Below are 21411 nucleotides of genomic sequence, written 5' to 3' on the forward strand. Positions count from 1 at the left end.
GCCATAGGGGAAACTGAGGCATGGGATGAATTGGGATTTAACAGAATACCTAAGGACGTAGTTCTTTGCATTTAAGGTTCATTTCAAGAGATTTTCTGAGAAGTCATTTGAAATATCTGCCTCAAGTTGTTTGCTGAAAAGCATCTCATAAATAACTGCATGGTGTTTATAGCAATCAATTAATTAGGTGCCACTGTTATGTAGAGATGGAGAAACCAAGGCATAGCATTTGTTTAAGGTCAAGCAACTTGAGAGCTTGTGCTCACAGAGTTAAGCAGCTTTCTTTTCTTAGTCTTTGTGGTTACATTCCTTCCTTTCTCCATGTAGCTGACCATTTAAAAGATTGAACAAGGCTTTTTGGAGAAGAGATTAAATTTGGCAGTGTTGGCTGTAGTGTTCCAAGGTGATGATTATTCAGCCAGTTTACAATGTAGTATTATAAATTATTAAGTGTATTGAAACGTTAAAAAGTAATATCTGCTCAATGATATGCCAACTTAATGTAGAACAAACACCTACTACTGATCTGTAGTTAAATTATTTAATCTAGAACTAATCTACTGTTCAAACCAGTTTTGAAAATGGAATAGTTCTATCGCTGAAAATAATTAATTGTTCGAACCCATAGGGCTAAATCCAGCAGTGACCTAAATGATAGGAGAGAATTACACATCGGACATCGGTGTGTGGGAAAGTAAGTAACAAAATAATACGTGTTGCCCTGGTTCTCTCTGACCCTGGCCAGTATCACACACTTTCGTTGGTAGGGTTTTTTGCTGGTGCTGGCTTTGTCCCCTAATTCCTCCCTCCAGCATTTGAGGTCCAGCATTTTTATAATTATTTCCCAGGGAAAGTTGGTAGATGTTTATGTTTTCTTTGCCCTGCATCCATTTACACCCATTCTGTGACCTGGCACGGGGCGTGGGCCCTGGCTGGTCCTGTGGAACAGTTTGGCTCAGCAGGGCTGACCCCACATCCAGCAAGGGGAGCTGCTGCCAGAGCACTCCTGGTGACCTCACTGGAATGGCTCCTGATTCATCCTGATGTGAAGATGAGCAGATCTCAGGCCAGTAGCCCTCAGTGATGAAGTGTTTCCAGCATCCTATTTCAGGAAAAATACTAAGACCCTTTTGATGAGGAAGAAAAAAAGATATTTTTTCTCTCTATCTCCAAACACCTCCACAGAATGAGATGGGGGAAAGGAGAATAGCAAATATTCAATGGGAAATTTTGTCTTCATTTTTTTTTCTTCTTCTTCAAGAGAAAAATCCCACACACAAATCAAAACAAGATGGAGCCCTGGAGCCCCACCTGCTGACTTGAAGGAAGAGAGAGAGGGAAGGGAAGATGCCTGGTCGTGTGCCAAGCATTCAGCACTGGGCTTGTAGCACTGTGATGTGGCACTTGAAGCTCTAGGGGCCTGGAGCCAGCGATACAAATGCAACAAGAACTCTCATGAAAACGAGCCTCTTAACAGCGTGTGGAGCTGGTCTGTGATGGCCTCAGGAAATCCCCCTGGCTAGACAGGGCCTTTTTATCCACTACATTGCTCTGACTCAAAAAGAAATCTCATGTAGCTTCCTCGACCAGAAACTGAGCATGCATGTAGTCTGCAGCGTGGGGCTTTGGAATTCCCTGATTTTCAGGTAGTCATTCCCCTCCTCCTGCTCTGAAGAAGTCTGCCCTACCTTTCTTCCTTGTCTCATTGCACGTAGGGTCCAGTGCTGCAAGCACGTGCCGTGTCCTCAGTCCTCAGCCATCAGGCTTCGTGCTGGTGGTCCCTCCTTTCAGTCAGACCCTCAGCTGATGGACACTGGCCTAGGGACACTGGTTGGAGTTGGGATTTCCACTCCTTGGACATTTGGCCCTTTAAAGCCTTGTGAACTACTTTTAATAGCACCACAACTGGCAACACTTGTTTACAGGCTCAGGACCATCTACGAGCAAATGCTTGCGTATTAATTACAACAAAGAGCAAATCTACTTGACATTTGATTTTGTTTTTCTTGTTTCCTTGCAAGCTTGAAAATGAGCTGCTTTTGCCAAAGGAAAAAAAAAACCAAAATGCATTTCACGCCTTTTTTTTTTTTTTAACTTGAAATAGGCCCCTTGAAAAAACTGACATGTTAAACACCAGCAAGAAAATGATTATTTGGACATATGGCTCCTCTTCCTGAACTTTGCAGAGAGGTTAGATAACGCTCTTTCACATCTTAAAAGACTAGACTGCTGCTACATTACTAACATATTCTTATGTAATAATCTGGCACTGATGATACTTTATCCAGTCCCAGTAATGTAAGACTCATTTGTGGTTTGGTCAGTTACGAGGGATTTTTTGTTTTTTCACAGATTATCTTCTAATTTGTTGGGTTTTTCAATACACTGTCCAGAAGTAGAATATAGCATACTATAGAATAGAATAGAATAGAATAGAATAGAATAGAATAGAATAGAATAGAATAGAATAGAATAGAATAGAATAGAATAGAATAGTGCACAGAAACATATTGTGGCTCTGTCTCACAGGAGTGTTTTGCATGGTATAGATTGTTTCTATTAAACACTGCATGATTAATACAAAAGTGAAACTAAATTTTAAAATCTGATTCTTAAATTAAGACAAACTTATCTGAACCCATCCATTTACTTTTCAGATAAGGCTGTTTCGTAAAGTGAAAAATCTGTAAGAATTAAAATAAAGTTGTCAAACCATCTAAGATAGTAAAATATCACAGAAAGATTGTCATTGCCCTTGACACAATAGATGTTGGCAGTGATGTAAGGTCTGGAGATACTTGCAGACTGCAGAGTCATATAGGAGAGCTGGCTAGAAAACAGCAATGTCCCAAAGTGAAAATAATTGCTATTTTGGAGAATGAGAATGAAACTTTATGAAACTTTTCCATAAAGAAACTGGCTTTTAAAAAAGACCAGGACCCCCCCAGTGGGTGAGGAGCTCCTTCATTTTGAACTAGAGTTTCTGTCCTCAACCCAAGAAACTTCCCTGATAATATTTTCCTTGAAAATTATATTTACCACAATTTGTTTCATGTTCAGTGACAGACAGAGCTCTGCCATGGAAAATTGTGGATTCACAGAATCCTGGAATTATAAAAATCAGAAAGAACCTCCTTAAGTCATCTGGGTCCAACCCTCACCCTGCTCAAAGTAGAGCAGGTGAGGATGAGGTTACTTTTTTAACCAGCTTGTTCGTCTATGCGTGTATGTATGTGTCTGTCCCTATACCAATTTTAGAAGTACTTATATCCTACTGTCCATTTTTTCAATACCTCTTTCTGAAATTTGAATGTTTAGAATAGTTTTAGGTTCTCTCACTGATAAGCAGAAACTCTTGATCAGAAACTGTCCTGCACAGGAATGAATGTGCAGGTGTGCAGCCACTGTACCTGAGTCTTGCTGAGCCTGGTTCCTTCCTTTCATTGCAAGACCAATTTGTTTAGTGACAATGAGTTGTAGGGCCTTAAATATCTCACCTAAGTAATAAAATAATGCTGTTACCAGGGACTAGCACTAACTAATCTTAGACTGAACTCTGTTCCTGCACAGAGGGGGGGACCCCAGTTCTGCTACCCTGCATTAATTGCTGCTGTTTGTTGCACATGGGATGTTGTAGTAGATGGAGCAGTGGTCTAATCTGATGTGGCAGCTCCTACATTTTTATCTTGTAAGTGCTTTACTTACATGAATTAATTCTGAAAACACTCTTGTGACGTTAGTCATTGTTATGATTCCCATTTTAGAGACCCTGTGTCTAATTCTTAATTATACTAATTCTTCCTTATGCTGGTGAGGTTCCAGATCTGTGAAAGGGTCTCCCAACTGAGGGAGATGGATTGCAGAAATGTCAATGGCAAAATGAGAGTTCATTGCCCTCTAGCAATTCTCTGTTTCTCTGAGGTTGGAGAGAAATATTGGAAGACATGTATAAAAGTGGTTCTGTTGATTTGTACTAAGGGCTACACAGGAATTGCATAGCTCAAGCCTGTATGAGGTGTTGTATTAGCCAAAATTAAATTATTGAGATTGTTGACACTTCTTTCAGTGTGGCCACAGTCTCATCAAAAAAAGGGAAAGCCACCTCCACTGGCCCTTCTTTTCCTTTAATCAGGATACATTTTCAGAGATTTGCCATCCTACCTCCCCCAAAAACCTTAAAAACAAAACAATAACCCCAGAAGGAGAGGCAGCGAGCTTGAGGAAAAGAGGAGATGGAGGTTTTCCCAGGAATGAATAGCAAGCCATTTTAAAAGGAGTCATTATGTGCTGTAACCAGAAGGACCTTCTGTCTTTCTGTATGATAAAACTACCAGTGAGATGTATTGCAAGATAATTAGGAGCAAACAGGCAGGAAAAATGAGTGATGTGCTACTCTTCATTTCCCGAGCCAGTCGTGTTCCAGTCACTGTGCAAGCTGCAGCTCTGTCTGTGGAGAGAGTGGAGGTGGAAATCAACCCTGTCTGTGTCTTCTTCTGTCATGGCTTCACCCCGCTGAAGAACGTGATGGACGATTATATCTGCTGCAGAAAAGAGTCAGAACTCTACACCCTCTTCTGGGTTTTTGCCTTCCCACTCTATTCATATCCAAGTCTAAGAGATGAAGTGGTATGTGGAGATAGAGATCCTTTTGCAGCTGTCCCTGAAACAAAACTAATGGTTGGACAGAGAAAACAAAAGGCCTCAGTGGGGTTATTTTGGTGGCAATCTCATGTTTTTGGCATGCTGTGACTGTACAGCTCCCCAGATTGCAAGCAATGTTGTTGTTTTTACAAAGGTTTTGTCTAGAATGAGGACTATGAGAATAATTACAATTTTTCCTCACCGTTGAGGCTACAGAAAAGCCTCCTGAAACAAGGCATCTTTAGATAAGAAAGGCTGGAAGCAGAGGCACAATGCCTGTCACCTCCAAATGCAGGAAATAAGATTTGTGACTATGTGACAGCACCAAAGTTAGCAAGAGGGATATGTAGCATGTTTCCCGTCAGGGTTTAGAGCAGAAGTGGGGCAGACGTCCGCTTTAAAGTTCTTCAAATCAGAATTTTAATTGTCTACCCATGAAGGTATGAGAGAAAATAAACCTCCTGACATCCTGAGATACTTATGCTTCTTTCAGAAATCGTAGAATAAAATATAATAGAACAGAGCAGAATAGGCTGAATATAACACACGATGCTGTTTAAATAATTTTAATTTTGGAGAAGAGATGCAATTGGTAACAATAGTATGGATCATGATAGAGGATAGTTAATGTTTTCAAGTGTTTAGAAACCTTTGGGAGCCTTTACAATAAACTTCTTTATAAATGTACAGAAAGCATGCTACCTGCAAAAATCATGTCCTCATTGATCTGCTTTTTAACCAGTGATCAGATTTCCTTAAATTTTTGTAAAATCACATTTTCAAAATGTTACTTTTTGAGCCAATGCAGATGAGGAGAGAGAAAAGCAGGAGTCTGCTCTTCTCAACCAGATTTTTTATGGAGTTCCCCTAGGTTGCACTGTTGCTTTTCCAGTGAAGGCAAGGGGATTGCACTGGTGCCCAGGAGGGTATGGTTCACTTTCCAGCACATCTTACTGTAGTGGCAGTACACTAAAACAAAAGAACAAACATGCCTCTCGTAGACCAGTTTGCAGTATTTTCTCTTTTTTTTTTTTTGAAGAGAGGCTCCTCCACAAAATAGGCCGTTACATTTGTATTGTCTAAGAGAGTAAAAATATGGAGACCCTCTAATGTTTCCCTTTATATTTCCTTGTTGTCAACAAATCTCTGAAAGGAATTGCCTTGGGAACTGAGAACTCCACATTGTAGGAACCAGTCCTGGTTCCTACTGCTTTGGGAACCAATCCTGGATATTCAATATAGTTGGGGCAGGAGGAGGGAGGTAAGGGGGAAGTGAGGGGTGGGGAGGGCTGATTCTGGTAATCAGTGCAGTAAAGAACAAGCTTGTTTGTTTTGCCCAGAAAATCAAATGGCATATGTGAAGGAAATTACCTAGGTGCGAGGCATGGTACCTTTCTCCCTTTAGCATGCCATGGTACGTACTGAACACAGTGGTGTGTTAGGAAGGATGCTTTCCCAAAAGATAAGCAAGGAGTTGTTTTCTGTAACAAGTGGACTTCCCAGTCTCTCTCTAATTTCTTACATACTGAATAATAACCGTGTATTCACCCTCTCCAACATGCTGTGCTGGTTTACATCTCTGAACAAAAAGCACAGACTCACAGCTGTTTATGAAGACAAGCCAATAAATCTAGAGGAATATATTTATACAACTCATCCTGAGATTACATAGTTAAATTCCATTTTTTCAAATAGACAGAGCTCCTTCTTTGCAAAGGAACCAAGTTCCTCTCTGTGCCACCCAGATCTGTTGATTTTCCATTAATGTCAGCTCTTGTCAGCTGTACTGAGTGCTACAAGTTGCATTGCAGAATACTTTATATACATTAAAGGAGTAAGTACTCTGCCGTTTCCATGTGCTGCTTTTGGTTGGCATTGAGTGATGCATGTGGAAGTCAGAAAGTGAGGAGCAGTTCTGGTGGCTTTTCCTTTTGTAAGTCCTGCCTTTTGCTGATGGCAAATCCAGGTACAGTTCTCATAAAGACCTCTTCCAATTCTCTAGCAACATATGGAGAGAGTGTCATACACATGAGTCTGAAAACTTGTTGCAACGCTGATTGCCTTTTCCATAGCAAACAGCAAACTTTATTCAACTGATCAGACAGACCTGAGTTTCAATTATCACTTCTTTGGCTAAACCTCCCTGATACACACAATAATTTATATGAAGGAAGAACAAGCAAGAGGGTACTGTGCAAAGCTAGAGATCATCATCATGTATCTGAATTAATATCTGTGATAAAAATCTCAGGAGGGGAAGGTAATGTACATTTTCTGGAGCTCCACCTGGTCTTTTGCATTTATTTAGACTACAAGCCAGCTCTTGGATGATATTCAGGTGGTCCTTGACTTCTGTAGCTTCCAGTAGAAGGGGACCAGCTGAGAGCAGGACTTAGAGTAGTGTTTTCTATATTAGGCATTACAGGAGATTTGGGCATCTCCATATCAGGAGCACATGCTAATAAAATATGTGCCACACTGTAAAAACTCACCTGGGTGAAATGCTGCTCCTTCTGATATCAATGGAAATTTCCTTTTGACCAGGGGTTGCTATGGCAGCAAGCAGTGGAAATGAGAACAAGGACATTTTGATATGTCTACACTGTGGATTGCAAATTATGATACCCGAGTTAGTTTTAAACAGTCTTGCAAGGAGTGGTCTAGTTAAGGCAGCCTGAAACACCACGTGGCCTCATTTACCGTGCTAAGCAGTTTGCTTTCCTCTGTGCTCAGGGTATATCCATGCCTGGGATAGAGCAGAGGGGAAGAGGTATTTGAGGAAATGCCTCTTTTAGGGCAATGGGATGAGGAACAGACTGTGACAAGGAGTAGTGTAGGGAGGGAGAAACAACATGAGAGAAAGTAAGCTACAAAACAAGAGGAGCAGCAGTCCGTGGAGTCAACTGAATGGAAGCAAATCCAGCAGCAACACAAGATGTGCGGTTTGGAGAGCCAGCGTCCAGAGAGTCTCTTCCCGTGTGCTTTGCTCTCCTCCTCGAAGGTCAGCTTAGGGCTCCTGTCCTGCAGTAACTTCTTTGTCAGGAAGACACTGTCAAACCACTGAATGAAGTGTGTTCGCAGTCTTCCAGTGGTTGATCCCCTCGTCAGCGCCGTTCGAGCTGAGCTGCTGCTGGCGCTGCCGGCTGAAGTGGTGGAGTCCTGTATTACAGCTCCACAGGTGACAACCCTCCCCAGCCTCGGCAGCAACGTGCTTCCAAGCTGACTTTCAACGAAAACCCTGAGAAATTATACTGAAAATGCATTACTGTGATGTTAATGTTACTACGTCAAACACTTAAAAGTTAGAAAATGCCACAGGTAATGTTGTCAGTGCAACCTTAGGGAGGGCCCCATGTACCATTGCCATAGCTGGTAATTACATGGCTGCACTCTGTTTCTTCATTGAATCCCTGCATAAGGTGGTCAGGTGCTCTGCATATTTTATTAGAAATGTAGCCCAGAGCTGTTTTGCACTACTTTGGTACTGACCCAGGGAAGAGACTTGTCTGTGTCATTGTGCTCTACAAAATCTCATCTGAAAAGGAGTTGAAGCTTTTGATGGTACTGCATTTCTCTAAAATCTCCTTTTTTGTTCTTTGGAATATCTTGCCTTCCATAATATTCCAAATATGAAAAAATCATATTTTGGTGAGGCAGAGGAGAGAACTCCTGAATAACCTCAGTAAGCCCAATGTCCCAATTGCTTCTGCAATGCGTCCCTCTCCTATTGACCGTTCAGGTCTTCTGTAAACTGTGCTGAGTCAACAGGCCCCAATGGGGCTGGTAAGCAGATGGGACACAGCCAGCCAGCATGCAACATTTTAAAAGGTGGAAAAGGGTGGGAAGCCACCTTTTCCCATGGCAGAAGTTGATAGAAGGAATGAATAATATTGACATCTCAGATCAGTTCTCCATTAAAAGCAAAACATATAAAAGCTGGTGCCATATTTGCCTGGATACCTATGTCAAAAAAAAAAAGATAAAATTAATACGGAGACATTGATAGAACTTCTGTCTTTTGTTTCTTCCTTCCTTGAGCATTTATACCCAAAATACAGAGTGAGGGGAGAATCCCTCTGAAAGGCCAACAGTCAGCTGCATTGTGAGTCCCTTCTCTACTTTCTTCCTATGCTTTTGAGTGGCACTGGCAGGTTAGTCATGCCCATTTAAAAGTTTATATACAGCAGTTGTTCACAGAGCTGATCAGGAATTATGGATTTGCTGTTGTAGCTGCAGCCCTGTATGAAATACAAAAAATGTACTTAAAACAGAAAACATACCTGCCTTGCGCAATAAATTCAAACACCTCTCTTGGTGCTGTTCAGTCAGGAAGGGACGTCTGAACCCCTGATGAGGAGACATTCATTGTCCTGAAACCCAAAGCAGGTTCCTTGCATCTGACAAGGGAAAGTTCTGGCAGGGCAGGGGTGTGATGTCCAGGGCCTAAACATGCTGACAGCTCCCTCTCAGAGCAGGGTGTTATCTGCTGCCTTCCTCCTCAGGGGCAGAGACCGACTGGCCCACACCTTTTTAGAAGCAGACCTTGCACAAGTGTCATAAATCTCTGCCTTGCCTGCTACGCAGCGCTGCCACTGCACTGGGTATCACCGGGAACCATCCATTTGAACTGTACTTCATTTTGCAGCCCAGGGTAGAAGAAACAGATTACTTTGCCACCTATTTGGGGGGATAATTTCTCCACCTCCTTGGTGCCTGAGACTTGTCTTACCTCAATACCCAGCACTACTTTTTCACAATATCTCCGTCTGTACCGTCGGTGCTCGATTTGTCTGTGTTTGTGCAGACATGCATGGCAAGGATGTGCTCCCGGAGCTTGTGTAGTTCCAGAATCACAACATCCCAGTGATCCATCAGGAAAATTCGACTGAAGGGCAGCATGGTCTTGCTTTAAGCAAGCCAAGGTAGCAGGCAAACCTGCACTCCCTTCCCCACCCCACAGGACAGGTAGTCTTTGAAGACTGTGGGAAGGTGCAGGTGTTTATTTCGGCAAAAGCTGCAGTGATGTGTAAAAAAGAGAGGGAAGGGATCTCCCAGCTTTTTGGGGATGGCCTCTGTATAATGCCATTTGAATCTTACTTTTTGTTTGGTGGTAAGTTTTAATAGTTATCCTTTGAGGATTTTCCCTGCGAGCTTATCTGAATACACCAACAGTCTTTTTTGTAATATTCGCATTTCCCCTTTGGTTCAGCCGAGCCCACTGACAGATCATTCAAATTCAATTGTTTTATGTCTAAGCCGAACAGCTAATTAAAGTAGGGATGATTAACCTGACTGGCAGTGTCGCTCTCTCTCCCTCGCTCTCTCGCTCCCTCCCTCCCTCCTGTTCCAATCAGTCTTTTTCTCACACTCTCCCTCTCTCTCCCTCTCTCTCTCTCTCTCTGTCTTTTGCTCTACTGTGTGTGTGTGTGTTTTTTTTTCCTCTCTCCTAAACGTGGTCTGCTTGCTGATGGCAGAATGGCACTCGGAGATTTGTGCATTGTGTCTGGTTTCCTACGGGCAGGCTGACCCAGTGCCTCTAGGGACTTATCAATAGACCACTCAGAAGAGACAGAGACAGGAGAAAGGAGGAGGGGTGGGGGGGAGAGAAAGAGAGAGGGAGAAAGAGAGAGAGAGAGAGAGAGAGAATCAATATCAAGAATAGAAGGAGCTCCGAAGCCATTTTTTTTTTTTTTAAAGAAGTATCAGGACTTGGGAAGAGGGTGACAAAGAAGGTTTTTCAAAGAGGCAGTGGAGGAGGTTCTAATAAATTTGGAAGGAAACAGTTCCCTGTCTTGGGAAAAAAGGAGAACTCCTGGCTGATTAGCATTCACACCAGGTATGAGATGTTCCCTACCCCTTATCACTGTCGCAACCGAGATGGAAAAAAGCGCTTCCCCCCCCCGCTTTATTTTTTTTTTGGTTGTTTGTTTTTGTTTTTTTTCCTTCCCTTCTTTCCCCCCCCTCCCCCCCAGCCGTCTCTGCTCTTTAAGTAGCTGGAGCGAGCGTTTATTTTGGTACGTTGGTTGGTGGTGGCAGGGGGAGTGCGAGCTGTGGGCATTTGTGTGCTGGGAGCAGGGAGAATGGAAGCAGGGCAGCGGGGAGGGGGCGGCTGCGAGAAGAGCCGGGAGTGTGTTACTGTGTCTCCTCTTTGTGCACCCCTGGGGGGGGTTACCCAAGTTCATTTCCAGCAGGTGGATTTAGACAGGGAGTTACTTAACGCTTGACCGCCAGTTTTGAAAAAAAAAAAAAAAAAAAAAAAGGAAAAAAGGAAAAAAAAAAAAAAAAAGGACCTGCTTCCTATGTCTATTAAAGGAAGCTCCAATTTTTCCCTCTCTCTCCTCTCTCTCTCTTTCCTCTCTTCCTAACCAGACAGCGGGAGGGTTTCTGGCTCCTCGCCAGCCCAAAAGCCTCTAAGTGTTTTGCACTTGTTTCAGGGAGCCCGGGGATTTTTTTTCAGCATTTTCACTAGAGAACAAAGAGTTCTTTACAAAGGAAGGGGGAGAGCGAGCTTAACGCCTGAGATATGTTTTTCTATTTTTATTAGGGATTTTTTTCCCCCTCCTAAAAAGAAAGCAAGAGAAGCAAAGCACAGAATGTGTGGCAGCAACAAAATAGATTGAAAGGAAATGCAGTTCCTTTACCTCCAAATTATAATTTGGAATTAATAAGAACAGGAATGGAAGGGGGACAAGAAGAAGTGAGTTTGGTATGTCGTTCTTTTCTCCCTTTTTTAAAAAACTCTCTCTTTAAATTCCAATTGCTGTTTTGCCAACTTACCTAGCCGCTTCTTTTTTTTTTTTTTTTTCCCAGCATAAAAGTTATACTGCAAACAGTTTCTGTTTACTTAAAAAATCAACCAACAAATTTTTACCAGGGGGAAAAAAAGAGGGAAGTGGGGTGATTTCAGTAAAAAAAGAAGCAAATTAGTGGGAACAGAAATCTTTCACTTTCTGTCACTTAGAAAAAAAGTTGGTAATGGCTTGTTGAAGCTAGGATCCTAAAATACAGATGGGGCACTAATGTCTGTGTCCACGGACCCAGCTTTTCCCTGACCATCTGTCTAAAAGTCACCTCTCATTGGCAGCTCAAATGATTAATCGGAGCTCAGGGATTTTTTTTGTTTATTTGTTTGTTTGCTTGTTCCTCCTGTTCGGTGGGACCTTCTTTTAAATGGCTCCATTTCACCTTCTGAGTTTAGTTCTTAACCGAGCCCCAGACTGAGGGTTCCAGGATAGACTTTCTTGCGCTGTAGATTTTTTGTTCTTCTGAATGTGTTTCTTACTGATACACTCTTTGTCTATTTGTACGTGAAAAAGGCACATGTAATATAGAAGGGAATAGTGCATCACGTTTAAGGAGGTGTCTGATCTGAATTTTATTGCATATAGTGTATAACACACAGGATATCTTCTCTACAGCATCTCCTGTGCAATGGTTAGGATGTTTGAGAATATATACTGTTGCAAATTCAGTAGCTTAAGGAAGTGATTTCTTTAGCCAAATTCTGCCTTCCTTCCTATACTGATTTGTATTTTCCTGCTCTGACAAATTGCCATTCTAAGAACAGCATCATATAGCAGAGGTACAGAAAACAAGAGAGCAAACTGTATGTTATATCCCCCCTAAAAATCATCAGCACACAATGCACAAAACTAGATCAAATTATTACAGAGTTGCGATGACTGTGTCTGGCTGCACTACTATTACAATATCGTGATTTTTATTTTCATGCTGCAGGCTTTCCTCAGAGGAGGTTGTCTGTTACAGCTTTGTAGGTATCACATATGCATTGTAACACTGTTTTTAAGCAACACCTATGCATTGTGTAAGTGCACACGGGGAATTAGTCCATTTACATCTCCTCATATGATGAGGGGGAAGAAAAAATCCATCCTTGGACTCTGCTTGCACCACTTTAGAAATCCCAGGACAGGATACAGCCTGTCCCTTGCAGAAGTGCAGGGAAGCTGTCCATGACAAGTGAAACCACCAGTTAAAACATAGTTTTGTTTTCATACCAGTATCTAGACTGGGGGCTTGCACCCCCACAGCTTCATTAGCTGGGTCTCTTCCCTCTCCAGAGCTGCAGTGGACACAACTCTCCCAGCAGGAGTTGGGGATCCACCACGGGCTGAAGTTCCCTGCTCTGAGTACAGGTTCCTTTGCTGCAGCTAACCCAGGTGTTCTGTCTTTCCATGGGCAACAGCAATAGTGGTGCCAAGCTAAAAGTACTTAGCGGGCTCCCCAGTATAATGTGGAATGCTTGGCCAAGAGGGATGGACCACCAAAACAAATAGAAAAACTTCTGGCAAATTACAAATGCCTTTCTTCTACTTAAAATCCTTGCTTTCCTCATTCCTCCAGAGAGTTTTCCTAACTCCTGTGATTTTTCATGGTCTGAATATCTTCAGTGACTTTCCTCTCTTGCTCTCTCAAAAAAAGAAAAAAAAATCACAGGAAAAGTAAGCAAAAGAGAGCAGAAATGGGACTTGGCCTTTGAAGTTTTCCATAGGATAAGCAGTCTCGGGTTTTTTCTGCCTGAATATTTTTTCTTCTCCCCCCACCCAACCTCTCCATCCCCTCTTTTTTTTTTTCCCTTTTCTTTTTTTTTTTTTTTTTTTTTTTTTTTCTTTTTTTTTTTTTAACATTTTTGTGAGAATTTTTTATCTGCAACCCTGGAGATAGTGATATAAGAGAGAGGTCAGAACAGAGCTGAAACCTAGATTAGGCCCCTCAATCTCAACTAGAAGGCATCTTCCAGTGGCTGTCACTGCATCCAGAAGTAGGGAAAAGATGATAGCTGTCTTTTAGGGACTCCATGGACCTGACCTGTGAGTAACACATTCACAGTACAGGAGAAAAGAGAGAGAGGGGAAAAAAAAATTTTAAAAAGGGGGAAAGAAAAGCTCTTTGAGCAGTAACACACTGGCTCTTTCTTCCTGCAGGCAATCCGCTCCAGCTCCTGGCGACGTGTCCTGTACTATCAGATATCATATGACTCTTTATTTGGACTCCCGTTAGCAGTATGGGCCTGTTAGGAGGCTGTTTGTTTTCTTTTCCTTTCATTTCCTTCTCCTTAGTTCCCCTCTATTTTATGTGTGCCCATGTGAGCATATCCCCTTTATAATCTCTCTTTTTGTGCTGAAGCTTTATAGAAAAGAAAAAAAAAAAAAAAACTTAATCATTTCCCGGGGCTGTTTTTAATCCTCTGCCAAAATTGAAGTTCATTGTCGAGTTGTAAAAATAAATAACACCTTTCAGCTTTACTCCTCTCTTTCTCTTCTTCCTGTGCCCTTTCTGGCACTTCCCAGTGTGTCCGTGTATACCCGTACGTGCCTGCCTGTCTGTGCTGCCTCAGTGGGAGAAGTTGGGATACACCTGTGTCAGCGTGAGCAGGAGTGCAGAGCTGCCTGCTGCCGCTCCTGCCGCGCCGTGCCGTTCCTTTCACTTTCATAAACTTCCCCCTGCTTATCGATTCATTTCATTTGGGCACTTTCCCCACACCAGGGTTGAAAAGCTGGCAGGCAGCGATCCCTGTGCTGGGCTTTTCTGCATTTAGGTGAGCAAATGGAGGAAGTTAAGGCTGTAAGAAAATGAGACGTTGTGCTGAGGGAAGAGGGGATGAAGTGCGAGTTAGAAATTAGACACGCTTTGTGTACGCCGCCCATGAAAGTTTCCTGCACCAGAACTCTGGTGCCTAATAATAGGATGGGGGGAGCCAGACAGCAGCTAACAATTGGAGGTGTGTAGCAAAGTAGCCTTATGGCAGCAGCATTTCCGATACTGAGTCACATTTTAGTTAAGGGAGATGATATTTCTCCCTGTTTGTGCTGTCTTTAGTGTTGCATTGTTTAGACAAACACCGCTGCAAAACTTTTTTGTCTGAAAATGCTAAGTCACGTCAACGGACGTGAAACACTGAATTGAAATCAAATTTACTAAATCGTTGCAAGGAAAAAGGTCTGTCTTTCCAAAAGAGAGGTAATGTTTTCTTTTGATACTTTCCTATGCAATGTTTTAATTTCTCTTTGTGAACTAAGGATTTCTGTTGAGAAATATTAAGAATTGATTTTTAGAGGTGGGGGGAAGGAAAATCCTTAAAACATTCCAAAACGAGAGGTTTTGAAGGGAGGAGATTTAAGTTTTATCAAAGGAATTTAAAGTGTTCAGGTTTTTGTTTGTTTGCTTCAGTTTTTTGCAACCTGAATCATAATATACGTTGTCAAGCAAACCAGTAAATGAGCTTTTTACACGACTTTACTCCCTCTGTAATTATTGCTGTATTTTTATGGAACTTGGTGTTTTATTTGTCCAAATTTGGTAAGATCAGCAAAGCCGAAATCCTGTTTGCACTGTAGAGACACAAAGGAGTTACTGATACTTTCTGCCAGAGGTAGGTGCTTTGGCCAGCCAGTCCTTCTACCAAGTTGTGCTGCTGAGCAGTGACTGCGGGCCGATCGCCACGCTCCGGGGGAAAGTATGGACAGATTTTGGGGTGTGATTTATATACATTTTGGGCTGATATTCCTATTAACGCAGCTGAAGAACTGTAAGTTTTAGCCTTTCCTCTCCAGTGTATACTTAGGCCGGTGTACAAAAGCAATCTTGTAAGTGAGGCAAATACAGACCAGAGGTTTTTTTGTTAAGAATCCAGAAACAACTGCATTTCAGCTGCACTGTAGGTGTGTAAACTGAGGTTGCCCTGCTAGTTGGTGGTGTTTCTTACTTCTCATCTAAGACACCTTCCCTCTGAAGTCAGTGCAGGTTTTCCTGAGAAAAGGTAGTGAAAAACAGAGCTAGAAGATCAGGATTTAGGGTGGTCCCCTTGAATCAGTGTTGGAAACCATAAACCCCTGAGCGTGTGCTTGCACAGCACAGCATCCCTCTGGAGCCTGCAGGGTGCACTCACTTTAGTGGAGGTACCAGAGCTGAGTTGACTCCTGCAGTCTGAAACTTTATTTGTATATGCCTCCAGTTCATCCAGATAAATACCAATGTCTGCTTCGCTCTCAACAGCACACTGTTTCTTTTTATTTCGTTTTTACCAGTTGTCCCAATGAGGGGTAAGAGGCTCTTTGACCAGAGACAACATTTTCAGGCTTCTTTCCTTTTCTCTCTTCCTCGACCAACTTAAAACCAGCTTTACTTTAACGTTTCACGCTTAGGCACGCTCATGCTCCTGAGGAAGCAATTACAGACTTTGTAGGAAGAAATCTGTTTTTGGAGTAAGTGTTACTAATGTTTAAGAATTGCGTGTTCTGCATGCACGGCACATGATGTTCCTGGTACTCTATGTGTGCTCCAGTGCTCTGAGCAGTCCTAGCTGTGGGTATTGTATTTATTTGTCAGCTCATTCTGGTAGCCGCCCATGAATTTAGTTAACTTGACAATCAGTAAACAGCTCCACGATAAGGCTGAAGTTTGAGAGCAATATAAGTGGGAATTAAAAGGCTTCTTTCAAGTTTTTGGCCATTTCAGTGGATTGTTGCTCAGCATCTTTATTTACAGGAAAAAAAAACATGCTCTTCAGACTTCTTCAACGTCATCTCTGCAGAGTAGATGCTTTCATTTCAAAGATGTTACAAGCTCAAATAATTATAAAAGGCGTATTTAGCTACCTCACAAAATAAATATAGCAAAGAGGTACAGAGAGCTGAAAGCCAAGTGCTGCAGCTAATGTCTGAAAGTGGTGCTGTGGGCTGGGTAGAAAAGGACAGGCTCACTGCTGGTGAAGTTTTGTTAGCATAACTTGGACTTGGTGGAATTGCACCAAAGTTGTGTTTTGACTTGGCTTAACTTCACTGCTTTCATCTGACTTTTTTCTAAGCCAGCCCAATCCAGATCTGTTCAGCGCTCGGGAGGGTGATAGCCAAGGGACAAAACAGCTTGTCTAACACATGTCTCTTTAGTGCACCAGTGTGTGGCTTGTGAGGCCTCAGACTGGATCACCACTGTCCAGAGAAATGTGTTTTCCTACAGCGTAATAAGTTGTCCTGCTGCTTTCAGATGTCAGAGATGCCCAGTTCAGCACTTGGTGAAAAGGTCTGCTCTCAGAAAGGGTTTCCCTTCCATTTAACATTTCATTAGTGCATGCAAGTCATGTAAATGTGATGTGGCCAGTAAGAGCAACAAATTCTGGTTTTATTTTTGCCAGGATATATGTATTTATTCTATGTCTGTATTAACCTTATGGTGAGATGGTATTTCAACCTAAACACCAATTTCAGTGGCTTACCGCTAAAAAATGAGCTGAGTTGAAATGTCAAGTAGTTGTTCCAAGCTCAGAGGTGAAGCTTATATTGTTTTGGAAAGTATGAGGAAAGTCATGGTTACTTTTTTCTCTTTTTTCTTTTTTAATGTGTTGGGCAGCCACACTAAGACAGAAGCATTTTCTGATTAACTAATTACTGAAACCCATTAATTTTTCCATTCTCATTCTATTTTTAATTTTTCTTACTTCTTCAATACAAAATGAAAATTATAAAGAGCTAATTTCCTTAAACTAATTAGACTTACAATTTTAATCTCGCAAAACCCAGGAAATTCCAAGCGATGTTTTTTTGTAACTCTGCCATGTTGCACATGCCTCTCTCCTCTTTGAAACCCTTGTCTTGGCCTTCAAAAAATCCTGGGAAAACACTCAACACTTGCCTGAGCCAGCCTTCTTGGTCCAAACTCTCCTGAACTTCTGGCACTGCTAGGCATCCAGATCCAGATTTTCTGATTTGAGCTCATCACTTTTGAAAATAACAACATGGAATTTCCAGACATTTCTTTGTAAGAAATTAAGGGTTTTTAAAAAAATTAATGTTTAGAATGAGTCTCTTTCCACTGAAGCCAGCACAAGCAGAATCCACATCCTCTGGCTAAAATTTCTCATGGCACTTTCCAAAACTTGATTTTTGCTCAGATGGCCTTTTCAGTTTTGACCATCTGGAGAGCAGTTAAGTGAGTTACATGGAATATTCTTTAGGCAGTCCTCTGAATAGGACTCCTAAAACTCTTTGACCTGTTAATCTCAACTACATATCCCATCAAGCCAGCGTGAGAAATATTTTTTGTTCCATCCTTCCAGAGAAAAGGGTTTAGTGATAATTTCTTTGGCTGGAGAATCAGGAAATACCAGTGAAAACTCTTTGTAACAAAGATGCCAGAGTCTTCTTCAGTGAGATCAACTGTTCTAGATAGATAGATACAAAGATAGAGGACCTTCTTTTTTTCTTGTTAGAATATATTTCCACAATTGTCAGAAGCCACAGAAAATTATCAGTCCCACAATAACCTTGTACAGCTGTAGAGTGCTAAGCAGAGCGGATCTGAAGCAGACACCCCTGCTAATGAGGGAAGCCACCAAGTTGGTTTCAGGCTTTGGTTTGTGCCATTTCCTGCACACTGCTGAAGCACCAGGGTGTACCCTACAAGGAACCTTCCTCTCTAATCATTTTTAACATCCTGATCCAATTCTTTAGCTTCTATTTTCATTAAATTCTCAGCAAAGTCACCTCTGTCTGACAAGCATGACAAAAATGGACCCTCTCTAAGTAGTCTCTATACTCATACAGTTAAAACTTCCATCTCTCATAAACAACAAAAATAACAACAACATCAAAAGAACATAGAAAGTTAAGAGGAACATTGATTTTCAGCCTATTCATTTTGTATTATGCTCATGTCAGACATTGTAAGACTTTTCTGGTGCTTGCTTTGGAGAGCCTTTGTGAAACTCTATAGAACTACACCAAGCAAAGTCAGCAAGTGAGAAGCAATCTTGTGTCTGATCAAAATGAAGTAATGTGCCAACTAATGATGACAGAAACCTGGAGAGCTCTAGGTGCTCCTTTTTATCAAAGATATAAAAATAGAGATTCAGACTGCTGCTAAAGATTGCATAATGTCCTGGCTGAATTTCAGTGAAGGCAATTATATTTGGCCTCCTTGAATTCCCTCTGAAGTGTCAGTTGTGCAGGGCAATATTCAGTTCCAGACCTGAACCACGCCATAAGGGTTTGGAGCTCAGCTAAGCTGCTGCCGCCTCCCACTCTTGGGATGGCTCTGTTAGCTCAGCTCAAAGTAACCACTTCGCAATTTGATCAATGACTGACTCGACAATGACGACAAACAACACCTCTCTTCCATACCTTCATTTGTCTAAAATGCTTATTATAAAATCTGACAGCTTGGGTCTCTTCCCCTCAATGGTCTGGTGATATTTGTAAGAACTATCTCTATTTTGCAGATGAGGAAGCTGAGGCACAGATATGTTTGAGTGACTTTTCTAAATGCATACAGGAAATCAATGGCAGAACCAGGAGAATAACTTGGGAATCCTGGTTCTCAGTCTTGTGCCCTAAGCACTAGGAAACACTACTCCTCAGAATGTAAGTTATTGTTATTAAGATGTGGTTTATCTTTCATGTGAGTTGCCATCTGTTATATTGCCTACTTGCTATTAGTTACGAAAGCTATTCAAATTTTAAACTGTTTTGCATTCTCACAGCTACTTAAGCCCACAGTAGACTTTTTGACAACAGTAACAGTGCTTCTCATGTGAAAGAACTGGACAAATATTAACTCATGTTTTTTCAGTAAATTTTTGCGATGCCATAAACCCACAGTTTAGACTGAATTTAAACAGACATTGAAAAAATCCATGTATTCGATGCTGATTGGTTCCATGTCTGTCAGTTGTACTTCAGTTAAGACACGACTGTGTATTCTCATAGATATGATTAAGAACATAAATATCTAAATGGTAATTTAATGTAAATTGAGTCATTGATAACTTTATGTGTCGTGGGCCTAACAGCCCTGTGGCTGCTACGGTCCTTTGAGCATGTAGTTGGACAAGTGTATTAATCTTGGGCTCTTAGTGATGCTCCTGGGGACCTCAGTGAGCCAAGGAGAACTAGGCAGGTGTACTGGAGGCAGTCTGGAAAAGCCCTGAGCAGGAGCTAGGGCAGGGTCTGGAGATGTAAAATGAGAAAAGGCTTTTGAAAAGTAGAACTTGCTCTGATTTTCTTTCAGCACACAGGTGGGTGCTAGGGGAATACGTCCATTTGGATCCTCACAGTCACTATTTTCAAAGGAGCAGTGAAGGCCAGGCTTGAGAAAACGTAACCCCTGCAAACAGGGAGAAATAGCCTTGTAGATGAAGAGGGAAAGAATTGTCCCAAACTACCCAATATCTGCTAGCAGGTGGAACAACAGGGACAGTGCCAGGAAGAGTCCGAGACAGACGGGACACTGATGCCTTTTGATCTCTGAAGATGATCAAGCAGAAAGGGCACTTCCAATAGTCCTAACTACTTACTATTACGAGAGAAAGCCTACTGAAAGCACTTTTGTTCTGCTGAGCTAGAGCGTATCTTTCAGAAAAACAGATAATCCTAAAGTCTTAGAGTAATCAGGATATGTGGTCATCAGGAATGACCGCATATTTAAGACAATTATTCTGAAGATTTTAAAGTCTGTTCTACTTGTTTTGAGTCTGAATTTGACTTAACCTCAGCTATGCCTTTGTCTGATGTATTAAGGAGCCCTCTACTGTCAGAAATCTTCTCCCCATGCTTGGTATTAATAAACTTTGCTGATCTATTTAACTGGTGGTAAATTTTTGACACCCAGAGTAGAGGCAGAGGGAATAGGGAGGTGAGTAATGGAATTTGAAGTGAGAGGTGAAGAGTTGCTTGTGGCAGAAAAGGGTGAATAAAGAAGAGAAACAGTATGCAAAGAGAGTGGGTTTCTACTTGAATATGTAAGGCAGAAATGAAAGAAATATGTGGCTAAAGTCAAAGATCCAGTTATAAAGTGGGAAAGAGATGGGAACAAAAGAGAAAAGGTCTTGAGAATAGGCACAGAAAGTAATGTGGAAAGAGAAGCATCATGAAGCTATTAAAGGCAGGAAAAAGAAACAAATTTAGTCTGCAGTGTTCAATAAGGTCAAAAGAAATGGTGGAATATCAGAGTATGTTAAGAACGTAACAAAAAGTAGCAATAATTCACCTTGGATTAGGGCTTCTGAAGCAGCGGGTACTTTCCCATCTCACAGGAGGCCAGCGGGCTTAGCTCATTATGGCATTGAAAATGCACTACTTAATCTGAAGGTTAGAGAGGGGTTGGTACAGTTTTGAAAGGTCTGAACACATTCAAACTTTGTGAAAAAGACTGGCCAAATTTTCTGCCCAAGGCCTCTCTGTGCTCAGGATTAAAACTCCAATGTTCATGGCATAACGAAAGGGGGGCCTTAATTAGGCGAGAGAAAGCTCTTCTGACACACATAGCTTTTGCTTCTTTTTTTTTTCCTCTACCAACAAAGGAACAAAGAATAGGGTAAAACTTTATTACGGTAAGTGTACTGTTAGTTTTCCCCAGTTGTTTCTCTTCCAGCCCTCTCCAGAGCAACACCTCTCTTTGCTCTGGTGGCTGGGACATCACGAAATGGACTTGTTCCTCACCCGCTGCCCACTCATGGTGCAGCCTGGAACAGGTCACTTAGCCTCTGGCTTCAAATTACTCCAACAAACTCTAAAACCAGCTGGGGGCTTCCTGTCTCAGGGGCAGCTGAGAAGATGTCATCAGCTTGGCCTGTGAAATGCTTACAAAATAATTAGGTGCAATTGGCAAGGCTGCCTCTGGATTTCACACAGTTCAGTAGGAAGAATTCTCGCATCTTCAAGTATTGTAGCATTTCTCTCCTGTCCTCCTTCACCTGTGACATACCTTTGGTAATGCTCATTACTGAGTGTGAGTGTCATGAGGGTTTCATGCTTG

General features: G+C 41.8%; 1 protein-coding gene across 21 annotated transcripts in view; it reads left to right on the forward strand.

Moving 5' to 3' along the window:
* LOC134548834 (zinc finger and BTB domain-containing protein 20) overlaps positions 1-21411 on the forward strand; it is a 472135-nt gene that overhangs the window by 371801 nt on the left and 78923 nt on the right. Inside the window, exon 1 of one of the 21 annotated variants that reach the window (XM_063393961.1) lies at positions 10520-11347. The exons of the other annotated variants lie outside the window; for them this stretch is intronic. The gene's annotated coding sequence lies outside the window, so the exon portion shown is untranslated. Of the gene's footprint in view, positions 1-10519; positions 11348-21411 lie in introns of those variants that run through there. 21 annotated transcript variants of the gene reach the window in all.

Source organism: Prinia subflava, chromosome 3 (genome assembly GCF_021018805.1).
Source record: "Prinia subflava isolate CZ2003 ecotype Zambia chromosome 3, Cam_Psub_1.2, whole genome shotgun sequence".
Lineage (NCBI taxonomy): Eukaryota > Metazoa > Chordata > Aves > Passeriformes > Cisticolidae > Prinia > Prinia subflava.